This window comes from Nicotiana tabacum, chromosome 24 (genome assembly GCF_000715075.1).
Source record: "Nicotiana tabacum cultivar K326 chromosome 24, ASM71507v2, whole genome shotgun sequence".
Taxonomy (NCBI): domain Eukaryota; kingdom Viridiplantae; phylum Streptophyta; class Magnoliopsida; order Solanales; family Solanaceae; genus Nicotiana; species Nicotiana tabacum.
In genome coordinates this window covers 82,635,407-82,646,123 of record NC_134103.1, presented here as the reverse complement: position 1 = coordinate 82,646,123, position 10,717 = coordinate 82,635,407, and the positions used below count along the sequence as shown (strand labels likewise).

Sequence of the window (10,717 nt, the reverse complement as noted above, 5' to 3'; positions counted from 1 at the left end):
TGAGCGTGATGAGTATTTAGGTATTGCATGATCGATTGCGTAATGGTTATGTTCTTTCAGGTTTTGTGTGGCATTTTTGTCATTTGCCTCTCCGTGGTTATGGATTTTGAGCAGGGTGGCTCGGGGTATATTATATGGACTAATGTTTGGATGGGGACACACATTGCAGTGGAGCTATGTTAAGGTATGAACCTTGTGTTAGAATCGGGTGATGGTTCTACGGTGTATGATGAATTTTCAGCATTTCGTTGTGGCGGTAGTTATCAATATTGCGGGGCAGTTCTCTCATTTGAGTCATTTTTCATGACTGAGTACATTTGAATTGTTGTGTATTGTGCACAGATGGCACGAGTTGTGGCTCTGAGTTATATTGGTGCGGCATGTCTGTGGAAATAGTTGTGTTTATTAATATAAGGTCATTAGACCTGGAATGGGTACTATCAGGTTTGATTTCGGTATATTCGGGAGTATATTATTGAAAGTCGGCTCAGAAAGTGATTATGGTTCTGGTTGGGGCGAGAGAGCTCCGTGACTTGTTGATCTGGTAAGTGGTCATGAAATTTCTCATGTTTCGTTTATTATCAAAAGTGTACGAAGATTTTGGGATGCGATTTGGTTCGATATGGGTTTAATACTAGTATGCGGTTGGTTTTGGAGTAGTCACTGCGATCAGGAATGGTGCAACGAGCATGCGAGTTGTGTAATATGTTGGTTGATTATATCTGTGGTTATAGTTATAGCTCGATGCAACTTGTTCGACCTTATATGGTGTATAAATGTAAGATTCGTGTCTTGAAAGAAATTCTAAAGGTTGAAAATTAAATTCCAAGGTTTATGGGCTAGAGTTAAATTAATGAATTCAGTTGGATTGTGTTGTCAAGCTTATATGGAATAGGGTGACGCGGGTTCACCCCCGGGTACGTGCGTGGTAATATGGAACGGTGATTTGATGGCTTGGAAACAACTCTTGGCACGTTCGAGGACGAACGTATGTTTAAGTGGGGGAGAATGTAATGACCCGGCTGGTCATTTCGAGTATTACAACCCAGTTTCCCCATTTACTTCTCAAATTGTACTTTACAGTTATTTTGTGAATTGCTAGAGTAATTGGTTAGGTTTCAGTGAGATTTTGGAATGAATTGGAACACCTAGTTCCAAGGTTTAAAGCTTAAGTTAAAATAGTGACTGAATGTCAAATTATGTGTAAACGACCCCGGAATGGAGTTTCAATGATTCCAATAGTTCCGTATGGTGATTTTGGACTTAGGAGTGTGTCCGAAAAATTATTTGGAGGTCCGTAGTAGAATTAGACTTGAAATGCCGAAAGTTGAATTTTTGAAAAGTTTGACCGGGGTTTGACCTTTTGATATTGAGGTCGGAATCATTTTTTTTGAAATTGGAATAGCTTTGTTATGCCATTTATGACTTGTACGCAAAATTTGAGTTCATTCCGGATTGATTTGCTATGTTTCGGCATCGAACCTAGAATGTTCGATGTCGATTCTTCAAGAATATGTGGTATCACATTAAGCAAATGAGCTCCAAATTCAGTTTTGATTGAAGTATTAGATCCGTATTGAAATTACGGAACCATATCAAAAAGAATCGTAGAATTCGTACATCGTATGAGAGAGTTATGCCTATTTCCGTATCGAGGACGATTTTCCATCGCCGCGAACGCCCAGGGTAGCGTGGGGCGCTAGCCCTGGCGCTGAGAATTTTGGGATGCTTGAAACTGTGCCACAGGCAGCGCCCCACGCTACCTTTGACGCCCGAAACAGCTGAGGGTCTATAAAACGGGGTTCTTGTCATTTTTACTCATTTTGAGTTTATAGAGCTCGGTGTAGGCGAATTTTGGGCGATTTTTACAGGAAAATATTGGGGTAAGTGTTCATTATCCTATATTGATTATATTTCATGATTCCATATTCATTTACATCATGAATCCGTGAATTTATGGAAGAAAAATCAGATTTTTATAAAATCTTCCAAAAATATAAAATGAAGATTTGAAGGTCAATCCGATGTCGGAATTTGATAATTTTTGTATGGTTGGACTCGTATCGGAACGTGTATTCGGATTTTATAATTTTTGTCGAGTTCCGATACGTGGGCCCCACAGGTGATTTTTGAGCTAAATTTTGGATTTTTATGAAAAATTAGCATTTTCATATGGAATTGATTCCTATACCTCGTGTTGATTGTATCGAATAATTTTGACTAAGATTCGAGGCGTTCGGAGGCCGAATCACGAGAAAAAGGCTTATTGGAATAAAGAATTGCTCGGATTGAGTTAAGTAATAGTTTTAAATCTGGTCCTCAGGGTATTAAACCCCTAATTTTTGGTATTGTATTAAACGTTACGTTTTTTTAATTATTATTGAAACGGAATTGTGGCTTATTGATGTTGTTAGCTTGCCTAGTGCTGAGATAGGAGCCATCACGACAGGTTAGGATTTTGGGTCGTGACAGCGACTAACCTAAACCTATATGAAGCCTAATTCGCCTAGAAGAGAGGAGGAGCTGCTTTTAGGAGATTTTGGAGGTAAGAACAAGAGAGAGAAGACGTAGAATTTCCTAAGAGTTTTCATCTTCTTCTTCTTACTTCCATTGTTGATTATGAATTGCTATAGTGATTTTTTATCTGTTAGTATGAGTAGCTAAACTCATCATCTAGGGTTGATGGAACCAATTGTTGGATGAAGTTTTGACTATGTTTAGATATAATTGAGCCGTTCTTATTCTATGATTATTCAACGATGTGTTGTGTTGTGATTAATTAAAAGGGCCCTTGATTAATCATGTCTAGTTATCTTGTGTTGCTTGAGAAACAACACTTGGTTAGATTGTTGTTGAACAACACCACTTTCGGGTAAGTTAAGAGACTACTTACTTGAATTTAAAAGCTGGGTTAGAGATAACGAAGCTTTGGTAGGATAATTCTGAGTTGCATAAATTGTTAACTAGAGTAGTTTGAGAGAATGCTTCTAGTAAATTATCGTAATTGATCGAGAGATAATTATGGTAGCCTGGAACTCATAATCCTCATAGAGTATTACGGCGAGATTATAGCTAACGTATCAGGAATTAGTCCGGCAATTGGGAAAATCAATAGCCCTAGATCCTTTTACCTTTGAATTCAACCTTATTCTTGATTATTTCTAATTTTGTTGTCATTTTTCATTAGATAAATAAATTCCACTTATGATCTATTAAAAATCTTGCATTCGGAAATTGTCTGACTTTATCATTAGCATTTTTAAAAGTTATAGTAAATAGGTTAGTTCCCTGTGAGATTCGATTCCGGACTTGAACCGGATTATATTTGCAGCGATCGCTTAGTCCTTTTTACAAGGTATAGTTGGGCGTGATCAAATTTTGGCACCGTTGCCGGGGAACTAACAGTGTTATTTATTACAACTTAGAAGAATTACTAGGATTATTAGTTTAGATCAATTTCCTACGGTGTTAAAAAAATTTCCATTGAAATTCTCACGTTTGAACTCTTCTATGACTCAAGTGAATGCCTAGAAGCTCTCTGAGGACTGGTGAAATTTTTGAAGGACTTTCAGACCCCGAGAAAGCATTTAGGGCATTGAATCGGGCCAATAAGAAGAACAAATAGTTAAAACAAAAAGACCAACTCGAAAGTGAAATGGACAACGTGGACGACGTCAACGTAAACAATCGGAATGATCGTGTTGACCCAAACAATGGAGTGGTGGCACCTCTTGTGCCGGAAGCTGCTCTTTATGATTGGGCACAACCAACTGCTGATAACTTGGCCACTGCCATTGCTGTTCCTCAGATACAAGCGAAAATATGCCAGATTACCAACAACATGTTGCACCTGTTGCAGAATAAGAGACTGTTCTCCGGGTCATACATCGAAGACCCACAACAACATCTGAAGAACTTTCTATCAATCTATGTGACTCAAAGACAGCCGAATGTGACTCCTGAAGCAATTAAGCTATTGCTGTTCCCATTCTCAGTGACTGGAGAGGCTCAAACTTGGTTGAATTCACTCCCAATAAACTCCATTACTACTTGGGAAGAATTAGTCAAGTAGTTCTTAAACAAGTTTTATCCTCACAACAAGACTGCAAGGCAAATTGATGAGATATTGCAGTTCGGGCAGAAACCGACTGAAACCTTGCAAGAAACCTGGGAGAGGTTTAAGAGTATGCTAGTGAAGTGTCCACACCATAGCATTCTAGATTAGATGCTGGGACAGAGATTCTACATGGGTTTGGCAGATAGTTTGAAGGTCAATGTAGATGCTTCAGCTGGGGGTGCATTTTTGAGCAAAACGTTCACAGAGTGCAAGATTCTTCTCGACAAGACGGCTCAAAATTCAGGCTGGATGACTAGAGGTACGACACTTACACCAATAGTGCATTCTGTTGCTCTTGACCCAAACACTTCCAATACAGAGAACATAGCCACTCTCATGACCCAGATGAGCTTAGTGACAAAGAAAATTGATGAGATGGATACAAAGCAAGTGCACATTGTTGATACAACAAATGGAGGCTTGTGCACTCCTTGCATAAACTGGTCATATGTGTTCCCATTCTCAGTGACTGGAGAGGCTCAAACTTGGCTGAATTCACTCCCAATAAACTCCATTGCCACTTGGGAAGAATTAGTCAAGTAGTTCTTAAACAAGTTTTATCCTGACAACAAGACTGAAAGGCAAATTGATGAGATATTGCAGTTCGGGCAAAAACCGACTGAAACCTTGCAAGAAACCTGGGAGAGGTTTAAGAGTATGCTAGTGAAGTGTCCACACCATGGCATTCTAGATTAGATGCTGGGACAGAGATTCTACATGGGTTTGGCAGATAGTTTGAAGGTCAATGTAGATGCTTCAGCTGGGGGTGCATTTTTTAGCAAAACGTTCACAGAGTGCAAGATTCTTCTCGACAAGATGGCTCAAAATTCAGGATGGATGACTAGAGGTACGACACTTACACCAATAGTGCATTCTGTTGTTCTTGACCCAAACAATTCCAATGCAGAGAACATAGCCACTCTCATGACCCAGATGAGCTTAGTGACAAAGAAAATTGATGAGATAGATACTAAGCAAGTGCACATTGTTGATACAATAAATGGAGGCTTGTGCACTCCTTGCATATACCGGTCATATGTGTTCCCATTCTCGGTGACTAGAGAGGCTCAAACTTGGCTGAATTCACTTCCAATAAACACCATTGCCACTTAGGAAGAATTAGTCAAGTAGTTCTTAAACAAGTTTTATCCTCACAATAAGAATGAAAGGCAAATTGATGAGATATTGCAGTTCGGGCAGAAACCGACTGAAACATTGCAAGAAACCTGGGAGAGGTTTAAGAGTATGCTAGTGAAGTGTCCACACCATGGCATTCTAGATTAGATGTTGGGAAAGAGATTCTACATGGGTTTGGTAGATAGTTTGAAGGTCAATGTAGATGCTTCAGCTGGGGGTGCATTTTTGAGCAAAACGTTCACATAGTGCAAGATTCTTCTCGACAAGATGGCTCAAAATTCAGGCTGGATGACTAGAGGTACGACACTTACACCAATAGTGCATTCTGTTGCTCTTGACCCAAACACTTCCAATACAGAGAACATAGCCACTCTCATGACCCAGATGAGCTTAGTGACAAAGAAAATTGATGAGATGGATACAAAGCAAGTGCACATTGTTGATACAACAAATGGAGGCTTGTGCACTCCTTGCATAAACTGGTCATATGTGTGCTCGTGGAGTGGAGAGAACGACAACTAGGGCTTTAGAGAAGACATGAATTATGTCAAAAATTTCGAAGGTCAGAGGCAAGGTGGGCAGCAATGGGGACCAGCACCAAACCAGCAGTACAGACCAAACCAGCCACAACACAACCCCAATCCAGGAAGCGCACGACCACAAGTCCAAGTCGTGCCTTATCAAAGGCAACATGGCTATAATCAGCAGCATCAGTAACAGTTGGCCTACCAACTACCTCATCAACAACAGGACAATAACATGACAGAAATCAGGGGCATGCTACAACAACTCATTGGGACAAATGGTAAGATGCAAGAAAAGTTAGCAGCACATGATTCGGCAATCAAAGGCATTGAAACTCAATTGGGACAACTGTCTATGTCCTTGAACAATCGCCCACAAGGAATATTGCCTGCAGATACAAATATTAACCCAAAGGAACATAACCCTAATCAGCTAATGGCAGTGAGTCTCAAGAATGGAAGATATTTAGACAGAGAGAAAGAAGTTGCTCAATCTAGGAGAGAGACTACGCCAACTACTCCAGTTACATTAGAGGAAGATGAGTCAGCAGAGCTCATCGAGGTTGTAATTGAACAAGCACAGGTTGACAAGTGTAAGGAGAAGGAAGGTGAACAACTCTCAGAACAGGTGGTAGAAAAAGCTTCCAACAAAGAAACGACACCAAGTAGTTGGCAGAGGTTGACTCCTGCACCATTCCCTCAAAGATTGGCAAAGCAAAAGAAAGATGATCAATACAGGAAATTCATGGAAATGCTTCGACAAATTCAATTGAATATCCTACTGATGGATGCTTTGAGGAAAATGCCAGGTATGCAAAAATGATGAAGGATCTGATATCGCAAAAATTTGACTTCCAGGACCTGTCCACTGTAACTCTGACGCAAACCTGCAGCGCGGTAGTGACAAGACCTATGGCTCAAAAAGTGTCTGATCCAGGTAGTTTCACTATACCATGCACCATTGTGAGTTATGTTTTTGCTAAAGCATTGTGTGACTTGGGGGCCAGTATAAACTTGATGCCCTTGGCAATCTATACAAAATTGGGCATTGGCAGAGCTAGACCGCCTCAATGTTATTGCAACTGGCTAATCGCACAGTCAAAAGACCGACAGGAATTCTTGATGATGTGCTTGTTCAAGTGGGGAAGTTTGTATTCCCTACAGACTTCATTATTCTTGACTGTCAAGTGGATGAAGAGATACCCATCATTTTGGGAAGGTCGTTCTTAGCCACTGAGAGAGCATTGATTGATTGTGAGACTGGAGAGTTGAAAATGAGGTTGAAAAATGAATAAATAATATTCAACATTCAACAATACATGATGAGACCCAGCGAATTTACAAATTACTCCCTAGTGGAGGTCGTGGATGTGATACTGCAAGAGAAGGATGAGACCCTTAATGTCGGGGATTTGCTAGAAGCCTGTTTGATGAATTTGGAAGAGATGGATGGTGAAGGGCTGGCGGAGTGGGTCATGGCTCTCGAGGGTCAAGGGTTCTAGAAAAGGGAACCTCAGTTCGAGCCCCTACGCTTAGAAGAAAAAGCAACACCACCTGCAAAACCATCAATAGAGGAGCCACCACAGTTGGACCTGAAACCGCTTCCAGCTCACCTCAGGTACGCTTTCTTAGGGCCTGATTCTACTTTGCGTGTTATTATATCATCTGGTTTGCTAGTTGTGTAGGTAGAGCAACTCTTGCAGGTGTTACAAGAATGTAAGACTGCCATTGGTTGGACTATGGCAGACATAAAGGGTATCAGCCCAGCCTTTTGTATGCACAAGATTCTCTTGGAAGAAGGGCACAAACCTCCCAGAGAGCATCAATGACGGCTGAACACAAATATGAAAGAGGTGGTGAAGAAGGAAGTGATCAAGTGGCTGGATGCGGGTATCATCTTCCCCATCTCTGACAGCAACTGGGTCAGCCTTGTTCAGTGTGTGTCGAAAAATGGAGGAATGACGGCCGTACAAAATGAGAATAATGAGTTGATCTCGACTCGTACAGTCATGAGTTGGCGGATTTGCATGGACTATCGAAAATTGAACACAGCCACCCGGAAGGACCATTTCCCCGTACCTTTCATTGACCAAATGTTAGACAGGTCAGCGGGGCAGTCTCACTTCTGTTTCTTGGATGGATATTCGAGGTACAATCAGATCTCAATAGCCCCTGAAGATAGAGAGAAAACATCATTCACGTGTCCGTATGGCATCTTTGCCTTTTGGAGAATGCCTTTTGGACTTTGCAATGCGCCGGCTACATTCCAGCGGTGCATGTTAGCCATTTTCACTGATATGGTTGAAGACACTATGGAGGTATTTATGGATGGTTTCTCTGTGGCGGGGGATTCATTCGAAGATTGTCTTCACAATTTAAGAAGAGTGCTCAAAAGATGTGTGGAGATAAATTTGGTGCTGAATTGGGAAAAGTGCCATTTTATGGTACAAGAAGGAATAGTTTTGGGGCATAGAGTGTCCAGTAAGGGAATTGAGGTCGATCATGCAAAGGTTGATGTGATTGAGAAATTGCCACCGCCCACTTCGGTCAAGGCAGTGAGAAGTTTCCTTGGGCACGCCGGATTCTATAGGCGATTCATAAAAGATTTTTCCAAGATTGCTAACCCTTTATGTAAACTTCTTGAAAAGGATCAGACCTTTGTGTTTTCTAATGATTGCAGGTTGGCATTTGAGGAGCTGAAGAAGAGACTGGTAACTGCACCCATCATTGTTTCACCCAACTGGGAGCAACCGTTCGAGCTCATATGCGACGCTAATGATTATGCTATAGGAGCAGTCTTTGGGCAGCGAAAAGACAAGATGATGCACCCAATTTACTATACAAGCAAGACACTCAGCGGTGCACAGCTCAATTACACCGTAACAAAAAAGGAAATGTTGGTTGTAGTGTTTGCCTTCGACAAATTCAGGTCGTACTTAATTGGTTCAAAAGTTATTGTTTATACTGACCATGCAGCAATTAGGTACTTGATAGCAAAGAAGGAGTCAAAGCCACGCTTAATCCGCTGGGTTCTTTTGCTACAAGAATTTGATCTGGAAATCCGTGATAGAAAAGGGATGGACAATCAAGTGGCAGACCACCTCTCAAGGTTGGAAGGAGCTGAAAAGAAGATGGAGGTTGAAGATATAACAGAGACACTCCCGGATGAACAGTTACTCGCTGTGACAATGGAGGAGATGCCATGGTATGCTAATATTGCTAACTATTTAGCATGCGGTATTGTACCTTATGAACTCTCTTCAATTCAAAAGAAAAAGTTCTTTCGCAATTGTCGATCTTATTATTGGGATGAACCTCTACTTTTTAGAATATATGTAGATAACATGATCCGGAGGTGTATCCCCGAGAAAGATCAACCTTCTATTTTGCAAGCTTGTTATGCTTCACCATATAGTGGACACTTTAGAGGAATCCAGACTGCAGCAAAAGTGTTGGAATCGGGGTTGTATTGGCCAACTCTGTTCAAGGATGCCCATGCTTAGGTAAAAAGTTGCGATGAGTGCCAAAGGACAGGCAACATATCTCGACGTCACGAGATGCCGATGACCACAATTCAAGAGGTGGAGGTTTTTGACATGTGGGGATTGACTTTATGGAGCCTTTCTTCAGCTCATATGGTAACAAATATATATTGGTAGCAGTTGACTATGTCTCCAAATAGGTCGAAGCGGTGGCTCTCCCAACCAATGATGCAAAAGGGGTGACAAGCTTCCTAAAAAAACATCTTCACACGTTTTGTCACCCCCGAGAGCTATAATCAGTGATGGCGGAACCCATTTTTGCAATAGAACATTCGCGCGGCTATTGGAAAAGTATGGAGTTCGCCATAAGTTAGCCACACCTTACCACCCACAGACGAGCGGGCAAGTTGAAGTGTCCAACAGGGAAATCAAAAGTGTCCTGACCAAGACAATGAATGCGACAAGGATTGATTGGGCAAAGAAGCTGGATGATGCATTATGGGCGTACCGCACAACATTCAAAACTCCAATTGATATGTCACCATACAAGTTGGTGTTTGAAAAAGCATGCCATCTTCCGGTAGAGCTCGAACATAAAGCCCTTTGGGCACTGCAGCAGTTGAATTTGGATATGGAGACCGCATGCACCAGCAGAGTCACTGAGTTACATGAACTCAAGGAATTAAAGTTCCATGCATTTGAGAATGCAAGATTGTAAAAAGAAAGGATGAAAATGATGCATGATAAGCACATTCTAGATCGAAATTTCAAACCCAGAGATCTAGTGTTGTTATACAACTCGAGATTGAGATTATTTCTGGGTAAGTTGAAGTCCCGATGGTCAGGACCCTTCAGAGTGGTGCAAGTGGTGCTGTAGAAATTGAATCCGAAGATGGGACAAATAAGTTCACTGTGAATGGGCAAAGGTTGAAGCATTACCTTGGAATAGTCGAAGAAAAGGGGGATATAGTGGTGATATCTTTGGAAGAGCCCCAATACGCAAGCGAAGAGTAACAATGAAAGCATGCGTCGTGCCGCGACGTTAAATCAGGAGCTTCCTGGGAGGCAACCCATGGTTTGTTGTAAATCGCCGTGCCGCGACGTTAACTCGGACGCTTTTTGGGAGGCAACCCATTATTTTTCTTTACTCTTATTTTTGTAATTGATTTTGAATGGCATTGACCGAGATACTAATGTGCAGGGATAAAATTATGCGCATCGGAAGGATTCGGGGGACGAAATTAACCTGGAGATAGGTAAAAGTGCGAAAAAGACAAAAATTGCTGGATATCCGCGGAGTGGACCGCGGAGTAGGCCGCGGATTTTGCACAGACCACTGACCCTCGTCCGCGCCTACGGACTTGACCACGGATTGGGGCGCGGATTTTGACACCCTCACTGCTTCTCATCCGCGGCCGCAGATTGGACCGCGGAGTCGACCGCGGATTAGGCGGTAC

At 41.7% G+C, this 10,717-nt stretch overlaps 1 non-coding gene across 1 annotated transcript; it reads right to left on the bottom strand.

Moving 5' to 3' along the window:
- Positions 1 to 5,284: 5,284 nt before the first annotated feature.
- On the bottom strand, positions 5,285 to 5,391 carry LOC142178715 (small nucleolar RNA R71). Its single transcript, XR_012706978.1, has one exon. It is a non-coding gene; the product is annotated as a small nucleolar RNA R71 (small nucleolar RNA).
- Between the last annotated feature and the right edge of the window lie 5,326 nt (positions 5,392 to 10,717).